At 38.0% G+C, this 17,491-nt stretch overlaps 1 protein-coding gene across 4 annotated transcripts in view; it reads left to right on the top strand.

Annotated features, from left to right (window-relative positions):
* Window positions 1–16,391: 16,391 nt before the first annotated feature.
* Window positions 16,392–17,491, top strand: part of LOC147885026 (uncharacterized) — a 49,511-nt gene continuing 48,411 nt past the window's right edge. For 3 of the 4 annotated variants that reach the window (XM_087397444.1, XM_087397443.1, XM_087397441.1), the window contains exon 1: window positions 16,392–16,564. The gene's annotated coding sequence lies outside the window, so the exon portion shown is untranslated. Of the gene's footprint in view, window positions 16,565–16,671; window positions 16,869–17,491 lie in introns of all 4 variants that reach the window. The other variant, XM_087397442.1, reaches the window with a different exon arrangement.

The raw sequence follows: 17,491 nt of genomic DNA on the forward strand, positions 1-17,491 counted from the left end.
CAGTTAGATCCACAAATACATGTATGAGTTTTTACTTTAGACACAATAGATGCACAAATAAAATCTCATTGAAAAGGAAAGACACCAACATGTCAAGTACTCAATCTCAAAATCAAGGCATAGTCCGTAAGAGTCCTTAGGTGAATAGGTGTTCATATTGAATATCTACTTTAGGTAGAACAATCACCAAACAAGCTCCAAGAATGCACTTTCACAATCTTTAGATGACAATAGGAAGTTGATATAAGTACCACACCACAAATTCACCGATGGTCATACATGCAAGTGTGTTCCAACCACTAGATTGTTAAACAACATGAAAATTTTAAAGATGCTTGATGGCATGCTAAGAACATATATAAACTATTAAACAATGCAATTGTTTCAAATACCAGATCTAGGAAGGCAACAAAGAATGCCAATTAGACTGTAACAAAGCACAATATATGCAAAATAGATGGTTGTGTATTTTTGGCAGACCATGAATGATTCAACTGAAACAAAAAGGTGTTCTATTGATATAGGAATGCTCAACTGAGCAAGTGCTTAAGTTGCTCAACTTCACAAAAATGCTTTGCTCAACTAGTGAGCTACTCAACTTCGAGGGCCACCACTTAATAATTGTCTACAAGCTTGGTGGCTAAAAATTAACAAAATTAGGTCATCCCACTTAATCCTAATATGACTCCAAGGGCTACTAATCAACCTTCACTACACCATCATTTCACCTAGATGGTGTTTTCCTCTCCATCATTTTTCCAACTACCGTTATGTTATGCTGCATAACTAAATTTGTGAAGTTGACATAAGCTACAAAGTTACAAGAGTCTCGACTAGAACTAGTTCTGGTAATGGAAATATTTAGAAGTCACCCATGTAATCACTAGCTAATAATAACTTGTAGTGCCAGGACAGTGGCCGATTTCCATCACATTATTATAAGTGTCCATGTCCCAATTAAGACTATTGTATGCCATGGCACAAGGTAACGGAGTGAAAACCAATAAAACAACCAGCTAATCACAAAATCTCAATAATTATATAAAATTTAGGGATTTTTATAGTTTAGTCTTTGCATTAGACCACATAGTAGTTGTGATCTTGCACCGCAACTAGAATTCATGCATGTGCTTACTAACTAGTAGTCCCAACACGATGGTCTATTTCCACCATCATTATTATAATTGTCCACATATTCTACTTAAAAGATGATTTTCTCTCACAATGCTTCACATCGCGGCTGCAACCAACACGATGGTTGAATATGAGTCACCCCCCCACCCCCCAAGATTCATAAAATGAAAATGATGATTAACTAATGTAATAGTAGTAGACAACCAACATAGTGGCTAGGTATGTTTTTATCGAAGCTATACTTATGTATTAATATTAAATCCTAGCGAGATTTTATCAAGCTAGTTTTTTTAGTTTCATAATATCAATAGAACATATTACAATTTAATATATTTTCTTTTGAAATTTGAAGAAAAAGTTATATATCCTGGTGAAACTTTATATTTTTTCCCAAGAAATTTTCAAATCTTGGCAAATGTTTCAATCCTTTATTTCTATTAGGGCATACAAACTTTCGACTCCAATATAAAAGTTTCACTTCTTAATGAAACTAAGAGGAAAAAATCATTCGTGATAGTGGCTGAACCATTGGCCCCTTTTGCTTCTATAGCTATGTCTCCCCTCGCCCGATAGGTAGCTCCCTCTCTCTCACTTGGAAGCTGCCCAAACAAACTATAGCCTCATGGATTCAGTAAATAATCTTCCTCCACAAATCAACACACCCAGCATGGTGGCTCTCCATCATCACCCTGAACTTCACAAAAAATGGCTACACCTGATTATGCATTGTCCTCTAGCTATGGAAGCATAGAATCCCAAATTATAGACAATCTTATGCACAATCAGCATTCCTAACTAGCAACACACACTTACATAGATCCCCAACTAGGACCAGCATGATGGTTGTTATTTCAACCACCAGGCTTGGAAAATAATATCGTCTCTCTCTCTCTCCCCCCCCCCTCTCTCTCTCTCTCTCTCTCTCTCTCTCTCTCTCTCTCTCTCTCTCTCTCGCAACTCATGTGCCTCAAGGACATCTTGTATTTGCTTGTAGGACATTTTACTACTAGGTCTAGTATGAGCGTATGATAGATGCTACCCAATGTTTAGCCATACAACATTCTAGTTTAATAGGCTTCGATGCCTTGTTAGTTTTTGGGGCCTCATAAATAGTTGTCAATTGTACTCGTTGCACAAGATTCTTCTGTGTAGTCACTATGGTCATGTATGCACATACTACTCTGATCCTTTTCTATTTTCTATTTTAGCTTTGGTCATTACAATATGCACCAAATGAGATCCAAAAGAAGACCTTGTACATGAAATTTTATGAGGGATGTTAAGGATGGTGTAAATTGCACCATAACATAAGTGCATTAGGGTCAATTCATGTTTATTATCAATACAATGTAATATATATAATTGTATTCATGTTTACTATCAATACATTGTAGTATACATCGTTGTATTATATAGTGCATAGTGTATAATTATTTATCTTGTGCACTCCACTCTCCCCTTAACCTTCCAACACTAGAGTTAATCCCACAAGAACTTGGCATGGACATGATCCACTTGCATACATGCCCATGTTCACGTGCAAGTCTTAAGCCTCCTCATCGATAGTCTCATCCTTGTCTCTCTTACATGCCAAATAGAAAATCAAACACAAGGCCTATCAACATGAGAATCTACATGCCAAGTAGAAGATAAAGAAGAGAACATGCCAATCATTATCAACATGCAAAATTTGGTACAGACAATATTCAATATTCTTAACATCATGTATCTAGCATGGTGCCCGATTGCTAACCTAAAACTCATTTTTGTGCAATATACAAGAAAGGAGGAATTTGGAAGCACTCAACAATAAGGAAATGACTACTTTGGTGATAATAATCACATAAAAAAGAGGTGGACCAATCCAACCTTTGCAATCACAAAAATTTGTGGAAAAAATATATTTTTAAAAACTCGATGCTCAAAGCATTAGATACCCAAGAGTGGGTAATCACATCAATCTAGGGGACTTGTTAACCTTTTTGCAACATGGATCAAAAGCATAGTCAAGAGTAGCCAATATGAGATCATTGTATGTTGGAGTGCAAGCACAGCTCTAATTGTATCAACTTCAGCTTAAAAGAAGATTTAAAGCCAAAATATTATCTAAAAAAAATCTAGCCATACTTGGAAAACATGATCTAGAGAGAGAAAGACTCAAATACTTGATCCACACTTTCGACTAGAGAAAGAAAGAAAAATCCTTGACATACGCTATTTACAGATAGAAAATTGTTGACCTATACTTTGTGCTAGAGAGATAAAGTATAAACTTAACAAATCTAAACTCCTTTACCTACACCTTGTATTAGAGAGAGAAACTCTAAATTCCTATACCTACACTTTGTGTAGGGACGAAAACTCATGAACATGTATAAATATCTCTTAATGGAAGAAGCTCCACTCTTTTTGGTTCGATGTTTAGTTCACTTTTGTGTCCATGTGTTTGATCTCTTTGTGGCCATGCTCCTTCAACATGATCGATGCGTGATAGCATGCTCTAACCTTACAATCTCCTACCCTCCTCCTCCTCTTCCTCCTCCTCCTCCTCCTTGTTAAGGGGTAAAATAAGTAACCCGACTTTAGTATCGGAATGGTCAAGAGTCTTAACGGTTAGAAGTTGTAACTGAAATACCAACCGTGTAAAGTCATATATAGCAAGAGTGTAAGAGACAGACAGAGAGAGTGAAATACTCAATGCAATGTTCTTGTAGTAGCTTTTTTGATGAATACGATTCTGACTGTTATCTATCTTGTGCATTATGTTTCAATTTCTACTTTTCTAAGTGCAATATAAAATAATAACGAAAGTCCAATATATTTTTATTTAAAAAAGTTCAACATATTAAAAATTAATTTGTGAATAAAATAATATTCTTTAAATTGAAACGTTTTAAATGTTTTACCGTGTGGTAAAACCACTTACTGTGCAATACAAAGGTATATATACCACCTGGTATTTATCTATATTATGCAGTGATACATATACCGCACGGTCTATTATAACTACTGTGCAGGTTTTTTGTACATACCTAGCATACCATTTCTTATATATATTGTGCCCCCACCTCATACTATTTGCATTCCCGAGAATATAGCTCTGCTTAGAGTCTCAAAAAAAACAAAGGAGGACAAGAAAAAGGGATAAAGAAAGCTTCCAAACTAATTTGTGAGTTTTATATCCTTTTAAAAGTGTCTAGTGTTGGTGGTGGGCTCGTTGAGGGCAGCTAATATCTAGCCACACTAGGATGCAAAATGGATATGCAAAACTCTTAGTTTATGGTTTATCATTTGTGCTTTGAAAGGATAATTTTCATAACGAATGTTTTTTTATAAATATATTTGAAGTTATTTTCATGAAAAAATAAGAAATAAAATTGTTTTCCTAGACATTAGCTTTTAAAATTTAGTGAAATCTTACAATTTTTGGTATTTACAAACCTATAAAGAAAGTACTTGTTTAGTAGTTATAAGCTATATAAGTTACCAAAAATAGTAAAAAATATATATGGTCTTGAATGTAAGTATCTACATGCCAATGGAGAGTCTACATATATCGACTCGTAACTACTCGTATATGGATACATAATATCTTTGAACCAGTGCCAGTGGTGGGTGGTCTGCATATGGCAACCGGTAACTACTCGCACATGGATGTGAAATTGTAAATGATATATTATAGTTTATATGTACTTATTAGGAAGTTAAAATTCATCGGTTTTGGCTCGTATTTGCTAGCTGATAATAACCCATTGAAATTATAGCCGGTTGTGTAGCTCACAATTTCTAGCTTGTATCAACCCGCAAATTACATGCTAGAGAACATCACAGACTATACTAGTTTACTTGTAAGATGAAATTTGTGGCATTCTATACCATGCATTTATGTATAGATAGTAATACTATCTTATTAGAACAATTAGTTGATCTCATATAGGTATGATATGTATGTCTAAACTCACGTTAGTACTGCACTAGTGTGTGTGAATTACTGACATTTGCATACGGAGCATGATGCTGCAAATTATCATAGTGCAGATAGATGCTTACTTGAGAAAGAGAGGGACATGGGAAAAGGCAAATTGCCATTCCATGCCTATTTCTAGAGGCAGATTACCACGTCTATAACCATCCAATTATGTCAGGAGGGGGCAAGACGATTGCATGGTTGCTCTCTCTTGAGGTCTAGCAAACTTATATTGTTTTTTGATGACATGTTAGTGACATTGTCTTGATTTGATGAAAACATATTAATGAATTCAGATGGTTTTCGTCTTTTACATCATGTATAACAATCATGGTGGATATAAAAGATAGGGTAGGCCAACATCAACCACAAAATGAGACAAGATAGGGCAAAGTGTTGCAAAATCGTATGATTTTGTTACAATGTTAGGTCATCAAAATTGGATATGCAGCTTTTGCAACCAAGTCTTCATAGAATTGGCCTTGAGAATAAGAAAACATTTGATGGCAATGAAGAAAAACTAATAAAGAGATGTGAGGGACCAAGTGTCAAATTTGTTGCTAACATCTTACAAGTCATTAACCATGCAGAGAGTAGAGTTACCCATGTACAAGCTGAAGATGTAAATGAGTGAACATTTGCTATCACAACAACACAATGCATTCATAGATGCATTTTTAGACGCATTTATCGAATTTAAAAAAAAGGTGGGGTGTGTCTATTAGCATGTCTACAGACCCGCATCTAAAGGCGCATCTATATAACAGAGAGACATGGCTATAGACACGCTATTAGATGCTCTAATAGACACTCTACAGAAATAAACAAAAAATAAAAAGATGCGCTTATAGATGCTTTTGAGAATTAAAAAAAAAAGACAGAATGTTGTGTGGTTGTAGGAATCCCATTTCTACTATGTGCAATGCAATTCTTATAGCCAACAACATTTTAATTTGCATGATTCCATGCATGTCTATAGCTATTGGCAATTTGTTATATATTATTGAATGAGTTAAGGGACGAAGTATTGGAAGAAGTGCATATATTATTAAATGATCAAATAAAAGCTGACGGTTACAATTCTGAATAAAACATTACAACTCCAAAACATTTACATCACAAAGCATTCATTGATAAAATATTGCATAAGGAAATTGAATGCCAAAAAAAAAGGATTGTATATTAATTTATAGCCCAAAAAGTGCTTGTATATACATATAGCACGAAGCCAAGCCACCTGTGGCTTCAAGTACAAAAAATAAGAGGAGTGTATATTAATTCATAGCCCAAAAACTTCTTGTGTATACATATAGCATGAATCCAAGCCACCTGCGGCTTCAAGTACCAAAAAGAATAGCTAGCAGTACTTCTATGACTAATCAAAGGCATCCTCGTCCTCACTCCCATCATTAGAGCCTTCTTCATCGCCTTCTTTCTCCTTAGTATCCTCGCCTTCTTCCTCCTTAATATCCTGAGGAGCCTGTAAACAAGGGACAACATGTATCAATGTATGAAAAATCAGATCTTTATTTACAATATTGACATTTTCTAAGTACTTTTAAATACCTGCAAGGGTGCTCTAGTAGCCCAGATATATTACTCCTCAGTACTCAACCCCTCCTCATAGAAGTGCCTCCAAGTATGTCACCTGCAATGTCCACGATGGTAAGCTATATTGGTAGGAGTAGGGTATTGGCCTTGGGGGGTTCACCTAAAAAATTTTTAGTGTACCACGTGCATTCAAAAGGAGGGGTATTTTAATCCAACATTTCAAAAGAAATGCCATAAAATATGGATACTTACTGCAAAAATGTCAGTCTAGTACTTCGGCTTCACATTAAATGCATATATATAAGACCCTTGATTTTATGTGCAGAATTTGATGATTTTGACATCGCCAGCATGTTCGGAGTGGGCCAAAACCACAAAATAGACCCTGGAGTAGTGCCAACTAGCCAAATCGCAAATCCCCCATTTCAGGCATTTGTCCTTTTTTGGGCCTCTACGCGTCAGTTTTTGATGTCTCCAGGGTTTATTTGGGGGCTGTAGACACACTAGCGATGTCAGAACCATCAAATTCTACACAAAAAAATATCTTTTGAAGATCATGTATGTTAGAAAAACATTTTGAATATGACTTATTTTATATTTTTACATGGTTTTTGGTATTTTTCCAACATTACATTATCCCTCTTATGATTGGTCAAGAGCTTATTTTTCTAAACCCTAAAAGGCCCCAAAATGAGCTCGCTTTTTTCCTAATGGGAGAAGGGACTCCTTACCATTGCAGGGGGGAAGGCTGGCGATTCTGCTGCCTCCTGGGCTATCTTAACTCCACATAAGTTATCTCAGGTGGTGTGGGTGTGGGGTGATTTGGAGTCTATATTCTCGACTCATGAGGGGTGTTTTGAGTGCTCTTCATGTATGTATATAACTCTTATGGAGTGAGAGGGTGCCCTAAAATGTTATATATTTGTTGTAAGAAGGAATCTTGAGGGTCAAGCGAGCCTCCTAAAGAGCTCCCTGGACACATTATGAACTACAGAGAAGAAGAGAAGAAGATTAGAAGAGAAGAGACGGAGGCTTGAAGATAAGAAGAGTAGAGAAGAGAAGAGAAGAAAGAAAGAAGATAAGAACATAAGAAGAGCAGAGAAGAAAACAGAAAAGATAAAAGTTGAAAGAGAATAGAATAAGAGTAATAAGAGAAAGAAGAGCAGAGAAGAAAAGAGAAGAAAGAAAGAAGATAAGAACATAAGAAGAGGAGAATAAAAGAGAAAAGAGAAATCCCTCATGCAATCCTTTATTTCCCTCTTTCCCTATCATGCCCTCATGCTTTATCCCAATTTCCCTCATGCAATCCCTTATTTCTATCATGCATGCACTCTTTCCATATGCATATTGTTGAGAGGAAGAGAAAGAAGAGAGAGACGGACACGAGAGTTTTGTTGAGAGGAAGAGAAAGAGGAGAGAGATAGACACACATGTTGCTCCCAAGGAAGTGATTCTATTCATAGATCATAGGCATATATATAGTTGAGGACTACTAGGCTAAGTTAGAGCGAGCCATATATAGCTCTAACACCCCTACTCAAACTAGGCCCTCTAGCTATGGTTGAAAAAACCCTTGGGGAGTACAAGGGAAAAACCAAAGCCACTATATATATATTTTTGTGAAAATATATATACAAAGGATGGCATAAGACAGTTGGATGATACAGTGCAAATTGCATGTGGATAGTACAAAGGCATAAGACAAGCACTTGTCCATAGTAGAGTGCAAAGTATAGGTGCTATGTTTTGTGCATGATACAATGAAATGTATGTGTGGAAAATGGAAAACTCTCCCTAGAAATGTCAACTTGATTGACATAGTAATGATGCATAATCAGGCCTTGAGATCTTCAAGTTTGATGTTTGAGTTCTTCATCTAAATAGGAGAGCTTGTTGTCTCCAAGTTCAATCTGGTGAAATCTCCTCAAACCTTTATAATCATGCCTTCATGTTTTGTAGAATTCATCCATCTAAAATGATCGGTTTCATGTAGTGTATATGAACACAACAAATATTCAAGTGTCCTTTTCTGTTGTACCAAGGATGAATGTATGAGAAACTTGCTTTGAACAATCCAAAGATGAGAATACAGGGGCGATTTGATATGTCCACAAAGCCAGGGTGAACACTTGGGCATTCAAAAGTACCAAACAACTGGGCAACTGGAAGTACCAAACAACCAAAAATACAACGAGCATATGCCACACAAGTATGACAAGTGGCAAGCTGGTGTGGATTAGACATAGCTTACATAATCATAGCGGGAATGAGATAACAACCTCTTCGCATCTGGAAGTACCAAACAACCAGAAATACAATGAGCATAAGCCACAGGCGTATGACGAGGCAATGCTGGTGTGGATTAGACACAACTTACATAATCATAGCGGGAATGAAATAACAACCTCTTCACATGTGGAAGTACCAAATAATCAGGAAGATGAGCATCAGAGATTACAAAGAACATCAAAAAATCGCCCGAGAAAATGGGCATCCGGGAACGGTGATCACGTCTAAACGAGTACTCAATAGTAATCCATATGTGCCACATATTTATGAACACATATGGATTACTTCTTGAGTACTCGTTTGGACATGGCACATATGGATTATTTATTAAGTTGCCATTTCTCTATGTGGGTTTGGGGAGAATGGCACTGGTGCCATTCTCCATAAACCCACATGGAGATCGGCACTAGTGCCATTGTCCATAGGAAAGCCAGACTCATATGGACAATGGCACCGGTGCCATTGTCCCCCAACTACAAGGACATCTTTGTTGGTCTTATGAAACTCTTCACAATACTAGATGGAGAATGGCAGTAGTGCCATTCTCCCTAGGAAAGCCGGACTCACATGGAGAATGGCAACAGTGCCATTCTTCACAATCCCACATGGAGAATGGCACTCCCCCGCTACAAGGACATCTTTGTTGGTCTTATGGAATTCTTTGGTTGTAGTTTGTTCATAATTAATTTCCTGTAATTGTAATGAGAGGGGATGTCTATCATATGCAGGGACAAGGTCATGATGATGGCGGAAAAAAATCATGCTTTAGAATAAGTTTTATCAAATTACCAAAATGTTTAGGGAAATAATTCATGCTTTCACGAAAATTTTGTATAGACTCATTCATGGATTCTAGAGATTGGCACCAGTGCCATTCTTCCCCACTACAAGGACATCTTTGTTGGTATTATGAAATTCTTTGGTTTTAGTTTGTTCATAATTAATTCTCCATAATCGTAATGACAGGGGATGGCTATTAGAAGTAGGGACAAGGTCATGATGATGGTGGGGAGTGAAGTGGTTGGAATTGGTGAAGTGTAATAGATACAGAGGCCTACTATAGTGGTGTGAAGATTGGGGCAGAAAATGTATTGGTGATATGGGAGAAATCTATCAATAGTGACATGCTCTTGCCATTTCCCACTATGGATGCTATGCTTATTGGTGAGGCACGTTAGAGTGTTGTCAAGTGGCCTAAGGTCTCTCTAAAACATGTTGGTGATTCTATGGATGATCCGACAACTCAAGAAGCCACACCAAGTGAGCTTGAGAAACCTTATGTTGAGGTAATGCCATTGGAAACTAACAACTTCATTCGTGAATCTTGGAAAGAGAAAAAGGTTGTCTTGTGGGATGAGAGCAAAACAAAGGCCATGGGGGAAGGTGTGATCTTGTATGTTTTCCTTGGTGACTCTATAAACTTTGATCTATTAGGTAACGATTGCATTGGTGTGGGTATTGAAAATAAAGAATAAATAACAGGTTGTGACTTAGGGTCTCCTATGCAAGATGTCGGCTCTCTCAGCCTAGTTAAGTGGCCCATCAAGCAGATTACCTTACTTGAAGGAAGCTCATTGCAACAATACGTGCCCATGGATCACATTGCTGTCATAGCTGAGGTGGTCAGCAATCAAATGTTGAAAAGGGATGATCTAACTTCAAAGAAAAGAAGGTATACTTTCATTAATAGGGTGCCTAAACAAAGAGAGTCTCCAACACCAATGTACAAAATGTCACTAGATTCAATGCAGCAGGTTTCTTCCATCGATTGTTCTAGGAGTAGGTGTTGCCAACATGCTGGGCGAGACCTCTTAATGACTATAAGGAAGAACTTTTGGGGCAGCTCCTTGGAGTCTTGTAAAAACTTTATATACGATGTGTTGTTAACAGCTTGGCATCATGACTACATTGGTAGGACACGCTACAACTTTAGGGTATATGGTCGGGATCTGTGTTGTAAAGCATGGTACGAGATGCATGGAATCCAAAGGAAATCATTTCACCAATACAGGGAGCAATTTGAGAGTGGTGTGCAACGATATGTGCATGGGAATTCGGGGATTGTGAGGAGGAGTAGGGAGCACACAGGTATGGGAAGGGCTCTCATTTTGCACTTTGTGGATAATAGCATAGAGCATATGCCTCACAAGTGTAAAACCATGCATGATGGTTCTAGAGAGACGCAGCAAGTGATACCTGAAGTGTATAAGAAGATAGATGTCCTACATGAGGTCAACAGTTTGCTCAATCAACATGGTTATCAGAGTCTATCCACATCCACATTTGGTAGGATTTGGAAATCAGACTTAAAAAATGTAGCCCTTCCTAAGACAAGTGAATTCTTTAAATGTACTTTGTGCAATCAGATTAATTGGCAGCCACAAAAAGTCAAGATGAGTGCAATTTGTTGATGGAGGAGAGAAAGATGCATATGATACAGCAATAAAGTTGTAGGAAATTATACTATGCATGGCATAGGTAGTCCGAGATGGATCCAAAAAAGTATATATGCATAATTCATGATAAGATGGACCAAAGAAAGACGGCAATTCCGAGACTTTGGTGAGGTCCAAGGACACCAATTCTGCATGGCAATTACAGGTTTCACTCATTGGAATGATTACCCATGGGCATGGACACAGTCATTATGGACACTTCACCCTCAATGGTTTGTGGCCATCTGATCCCAACCTGACAATTGGATTGCTCTCAATTTGTTTGCGCAACCTTGAGAGGATGGATATGCATGACCTTGGAGACGTTGCTACTAATGGGATTACAAGAAGCAGTGCTCCCCTTCTGAATGCTCTATGCTCAAGAAATGCTTTGGACTCCCTATATGTTTCTAAAGGTGCACATCTTTCCACAAGTGGAGCTGGCTTGTCTGAAAATGTAGATCTCAAGATCACAAATGAAAATCTAGAAACTGTATTGGAGAGTGGCTGTCACGAATGCCATGACAACTTCCATTGCAAGGGCTGCAGATACATGTACAAATTTGTTGCCGTCAAATACAAGAGAAAACCCACCCTCTTCAGAGGGCAGTGCTACTGTTGAGCCACCATACCAAAAGTTGCCAGAGAACTTGCTACTCCAACTAGATAATTGTGGGTCTAAAAACAAAAATGGATACTTGTTTGCATACCTTTCTCTTCTTGTAGCAAGGGGAATTTTCAAGACAGTTCAATTGGGCTTCTTGATGGTAAGGCACGCACATGAGGACATTGATGCAATATTCAGTAGGTTCTCTGAGAGCTTGCGAGTGGGACAAACATTCACTTTCCCTCATCTAATGGATACATTCAAAAAATGTACATCAGGCTTCACTAGCGCCATTTCTTCTTACACGAGTTCCTAACTTCAAGAATTATGTGGATGGCTACCTATGTGATGGGCAAGAAATGCTAGTTGGTCATGCAAAGCCATTACAATTTTGATTTTACATGTAAGGTGATAGACCTATGATGCAGTACAAGGTGCATCCAAAATCACCGAATTGGATGCCTTTTGAAGGCGCAATTGAGCTATGGAAGAAAGATAGTGAGGGTCGACCATTGTTGCTAACAAGTTGTTCGGATATACTGCCAATGGCTGCATTTGTGAGAGATCACTTGCACGTAATATTAGGGATAAAAGATTACATTAAGTTTTGGGAGAGATGTACAAGTGGAAAGACTGCATCATATGAGTCCTACATTAGGCCAGTGAGATAGACTATTGGAAAACCATGATCGGTGAGCTCGAACAGGAAAACATCTCAGAGATATGAGTGTACTGAGAGTTTTGGCCAAGAACACAATCGCCTGATGAGGAGGATGATATAGATGCTTGCATTAATGAGTTCCAAGGCTATGAGTAATGAAATGATCACTATTGTGGGCCTCTAAAAGGTAAGCCAAGGGAAGAGTTTAGACCAATGGTGGATGTTAAGCAAGGTGACTTTGTCTCGGTGAGGCCATTAGACCCTATATACCCCATATGGCTTGGGGTTGCTGTATCAAGTGCCAAGATGAATGTTGCATCTCCTAACTTCAAGAAATTATTAATTCAATATTGGGCACCATCAGTTAAGAGAAAGGGGCTCAGTGATGCAGATGCCTATCTTGACTGCTGGAACAAGTATTAGGTAGAGAATAGGTTGGATCCACAGGAATAGGAGTGTATTGATGCAGTCATTTGGTGATGGACATCAAAAGCCATAAATAGACCCAAGAAGATTAAGATTCCATGGAGTGTATGTATCAAAGCATAGGAGAGCTTGCTTGGTATCAGAGCATAGAAAATGGTGTCGATTTTCTCCCTCTTGATCTCCCAAACTTCAATTGTAATGTGTGTTCTCATGTGATGCTTCTTAATTGTTATTATCTTGTCAATGGATATTTGCAAATTATTAATATGACAATTTTTAGAAGCTGTCTTTTACCACCAACGACTTTGTTTCTAGTGGTTCACTATGTACAGTGTTTGTTAACACCACCAACTGTTGTCCCCAAACGGTGTTTGTTAACACCACCAAATACATGATTTTCAAACTATGTACAGTGTTTGTTAACACCACCAAATACATGATTTTCAAACTCTGGCACAAATGCTTTGTTCCAGTTGTTATACCCAATGATATGTTTCACAACCAATGAAGTTTTTCATGATCATTCAAATTTTCGAATATTAACATATTCAATATTGGCAAAATTACCACAATCAATGAAAATTTTCCCAAATTTAATGAAACCTTTCCCAATTTTAACGAAATCCACCCAATTTCAAAATTCCCAAAATGCAACTTTTGTCCCACTTTATCTAATATGGTGTTAAAACATCTACTGTTTCTATAACCTCATGCTTTTGTGTTGTTGCATGGACCTTTACCCTATTTAATGAATAAGATTGCATTTTACATGCGGATAGGGTTGTCATGTGGTTTACATATAAAATAGATGAGAACACTTTTCACTTCCAAGATCTGTAATAATATCCATGGAAGAATATCTAGATCTCTAAGCTCTCTAAAACTTTGAAAGAAATCCTCCAAATTCATTAAGAATGAAGTTCTCCTTGTCTCTTGTTTAACCATAATTTTTCATCATACCTATATGTGTCAATATATGAGTAAGCACTGAATTGTGTTTGAAAGTGGATACAATATAAGTTCACATGGATGGTAACAATATTGTCCAGCAAAATCTAAGGTGGATGAAGTATTTAACAATCCTAAATTGTAACATTTTTACTCAGGGGGTTCACCTCCCAAAATTTTGGTGTATCATGTGCATTCAAAATGAGGGGTATTTTAATTCCACTTTTGGAAAAAAATTAACAAGTTTACAATAAATGGAGGGAGTTTTTAATTCAACTTTAGAAAAAAATATGCTAGTTCATAAGTAAAGAGGGGTTGTTTTATTGGAAAAACAATTTAAGTTGAGGGCTTTTTTTAATACCCTTTGAATGCACGTGATACCTAGGATTTCTTAGTGGTGCACCCCCCGAGCATTTTTATACTTCAATATAAGGATTTCTCCCATTAAGAAGAGTACATTGTTGCACAATTGAAAAGGGGTTATTCCAGACGTAGCTTTTTGTCAAGCTTATAAGGTAAGATAGGATCATTGACATGATAATCAATGCTATGTTGTTGTACAAGAGAAATAGTGATATTCAATAGGTAACATATAAAATCCACCTAAGATCATTGATATGCTAGTCAATACAACCTTGTTGTTTGTTGCAAATTATTGTAAGCTATTTCTCTTTTTGAAGTAATCATGCCATGTTTTCCTTTTGAAAAACAAAGTCGCCAAGCTAAAGAAATTGTGAATATTGAAGTTGGAGAGTTAGAAGTAATAGAGATTATAGATAGCTCATTTATAGGGATGTTCTCCTTTGGATTGTTAATTGAGATTCTAGCTTTTGGGGTAGGATCACTAATGAATTACAACAAGAGGAGAAAGTACATGATATAGGAACCTGATCGATGACAATGTGACCTAATTGATTATTAGAGGTAGTTGAGATTTGATACCACATTTAAAGTTTTATACTGAGATGGATGTGGGACAATACCATTGAGGTATAACGTGGGAAAGATGAACATAGGGGGGTGGGTGAGATTTGATATCTTGATCAAGGTCTTATGACATTATGTCAGGTCTACCATCATCGTACTTGTTGCAAGGGAGCTCCATTGAACCAAGGCATTCTTATTGAAATGTATTCATTGATCAAGTCTCCATCCCTCATTCAAGGCACGTCAACTCATTAAGGTTTTTTTCAAGGAACACTCTATTCTCCACTCAAGGTATGCAACTTATTGAGTGTTAGGTGTCGTCCTTGGCTTGCTTTTTGTGCTACAATGCATGCCTTAGATTTTTTTAGTGCTTTCCCACCTTCCAAGGCTCTTAGGAAAATGTAATACTTCCATGCCAACTAGCATGGACCAACTTTTTGTTTTGAGAGTCAGCTTTTGTCTAGGCACTTACGTAGATTTCACATCATTTGTATGTGTAATGCCTACCCAAGCGATTGTGGGCATTCGACCCCTCAATCCTAGGGGCCTATTTCCACATAGCGCAAATGCGTGCATGAGAGCGCACTTGAATGGTTCACAAGTGAGACATTAATTCGGTGGCGATGGCGTTATAACACATTTGGGTTGCCCAATGAGTCTAATGATTTTCGATGGACTCATTCTGCCACCCGAGTGCTAAAGGCCTTCAGCAACGTGTCCAACCAATTGGAGGCAACTTTTAGCCCTCCTTGTCCAACATCAATCAACGTCTAGCCCTCCGTTTAGATGGCCCTCCTGGCACACTGGTGCCCAAATGAGTACCGCGTTTCCTTAGGCCCTACAACGCTAGTGAGAGTGGGTGAGCCAATGACATCAAAAATAGATAAACAAGGGAAAGAAATGATGAATGACTCATAAGGTTTGCCGGGTATGTTAAAGGTGCCCAATATGTCCCTCTACTCAACTTTAAGTCTAAATTCCCATTAAATTGTTTGTGTACCTGGGCGCCACAAAAGATGTGGGCGAAATACAGAGGAACTAAAATAGCGAGTTGAGCATCAAATCCCTTTGAGGAGAAAATCATCAGTAAGAACTAGTTTTCGCGCTAAAAAGGTGCGGTGGAAGATGTTTGGAGAAATGGGCACCGGTGGGGGCGATCTAATCATGCACACGCTTGAGGGACTCATGTGGGCAAGCGACTCACACGTGCCAGAGCTGTCAAGTTCTAGCGCAAGGGTGCGCGCAACCCGCGATAGTGGGTGGGAAGAGCTCTGTAAGCATTCATGAGTCATGCATGGGGGAGGCCAAAAAAGTAGGAGGAGTGGATAATGTTATTGTGGTATTTTCTGTAGATTCTAAGAAGCAGTCCTATTCGCGGAGATTCCTTCGCTTATTAAAAGGAAGAGACTAGAAAGGATTCGGATGTTGCAGGTGGCGACAGCGACGTATTTTTGATGTTCACAGGAATCTAAAAACTTTTGATGTTGATGGGAATCCAGAGCTCTTTGGGTTACCGTGGAGAATTCTTTTTTGAGCACGACTACCCACCATCTGTCTCCTTCGATTCCTGTTTTTCTTGCCCATTCCGATCACCCTCGTTTTCTGCTCCCCCTCGCCAGGTCTCCTGCATGCCCTCTCTCTCTGTTTCACGGTCTCTTCTTTCTTGTAATTTTAATCGTCGCGAGTACCAACGGATTTTTAAACGTTTTTCTTTTGTTGCAAGCAGCAGCTTCGCATGCTCCTGTATCCAAAGGAAAATGTGCTTCCTTGCGAAGCAATGAGCAGATCTGATTTGCTTTCCACGTTTTTCGCCTTTGGTTTCCTATTCGCAGTGATTCTTTTTGGCTCGGCGGTGCTCCTTTTTATCGTGAAGTTAATTTTTCATTGGTCCTGCAATGTTCGGAGACGTCAACTGCCATTGAGGTGGACAACAGATAGCTCTGTCGTCCTCCCGAATGTCCAGCATCAAACACGGGATTTCAAATCTATTGGATAATGTTCACATTCATTAAAGATTTTTCGTAGAACAAGTTTCCCAAGTCTGATACAGTTCTATCTATGCTGCAATATATTCCAAGAGCGTATCGCTGCTATATAAAAGGCTCGAAACTTATACTTGCATTGCTTTGCTCTCCAAACTTTCAAGGGTCGAAATTTATGGCTTGGTGTACAATTATATTTGATTATAGTAACCACTATGTTTGGGAAATTTCAAAAAACATTTTAAATTGTAGAGCCGTTGTAAGTATCTGAATAAGAAGGAACACTATAAATAGATTGCATCTGGGAACCACAATCCGAAAAATGAGAGAAGATTTCCTTGACCCGTACGAGGCTGCATCAGGAGGGGGGAGAGAGAGAGAGAGAGAGAGAGAGAGAGAGAGATGATGATTGTTTTAGCGTTGAGAGAGGCCAAAAACAGTCTGTGGGACTCAAAAAGTGTCATTACCAAGCAATACATCTGTGAGAAGGAATGAAAATTAAAAGAGGCCTATTGTTCTATCATGAAGGTAAGGTTCACACTAGCTATGATGTGTGTGTGTGTG

The sequence above is a fragment of the Dipteris shenzhenensis genome, chromosome 26, assembly GCF_047967505.1.
Source record: "Dipteris shenzhenensis isolate YYH24624 ecotype China chromosome 26, Dip_SZ_1.0, whole genome shotgun sequence".
NCBI classification, from domain to species: Eukaryota; Viridiplantae; Streptophyta; class Polypodiopsida; order Gleicheniales; family Dipteridaceae; genus Dipteris; species Dipteris shenzhenensis.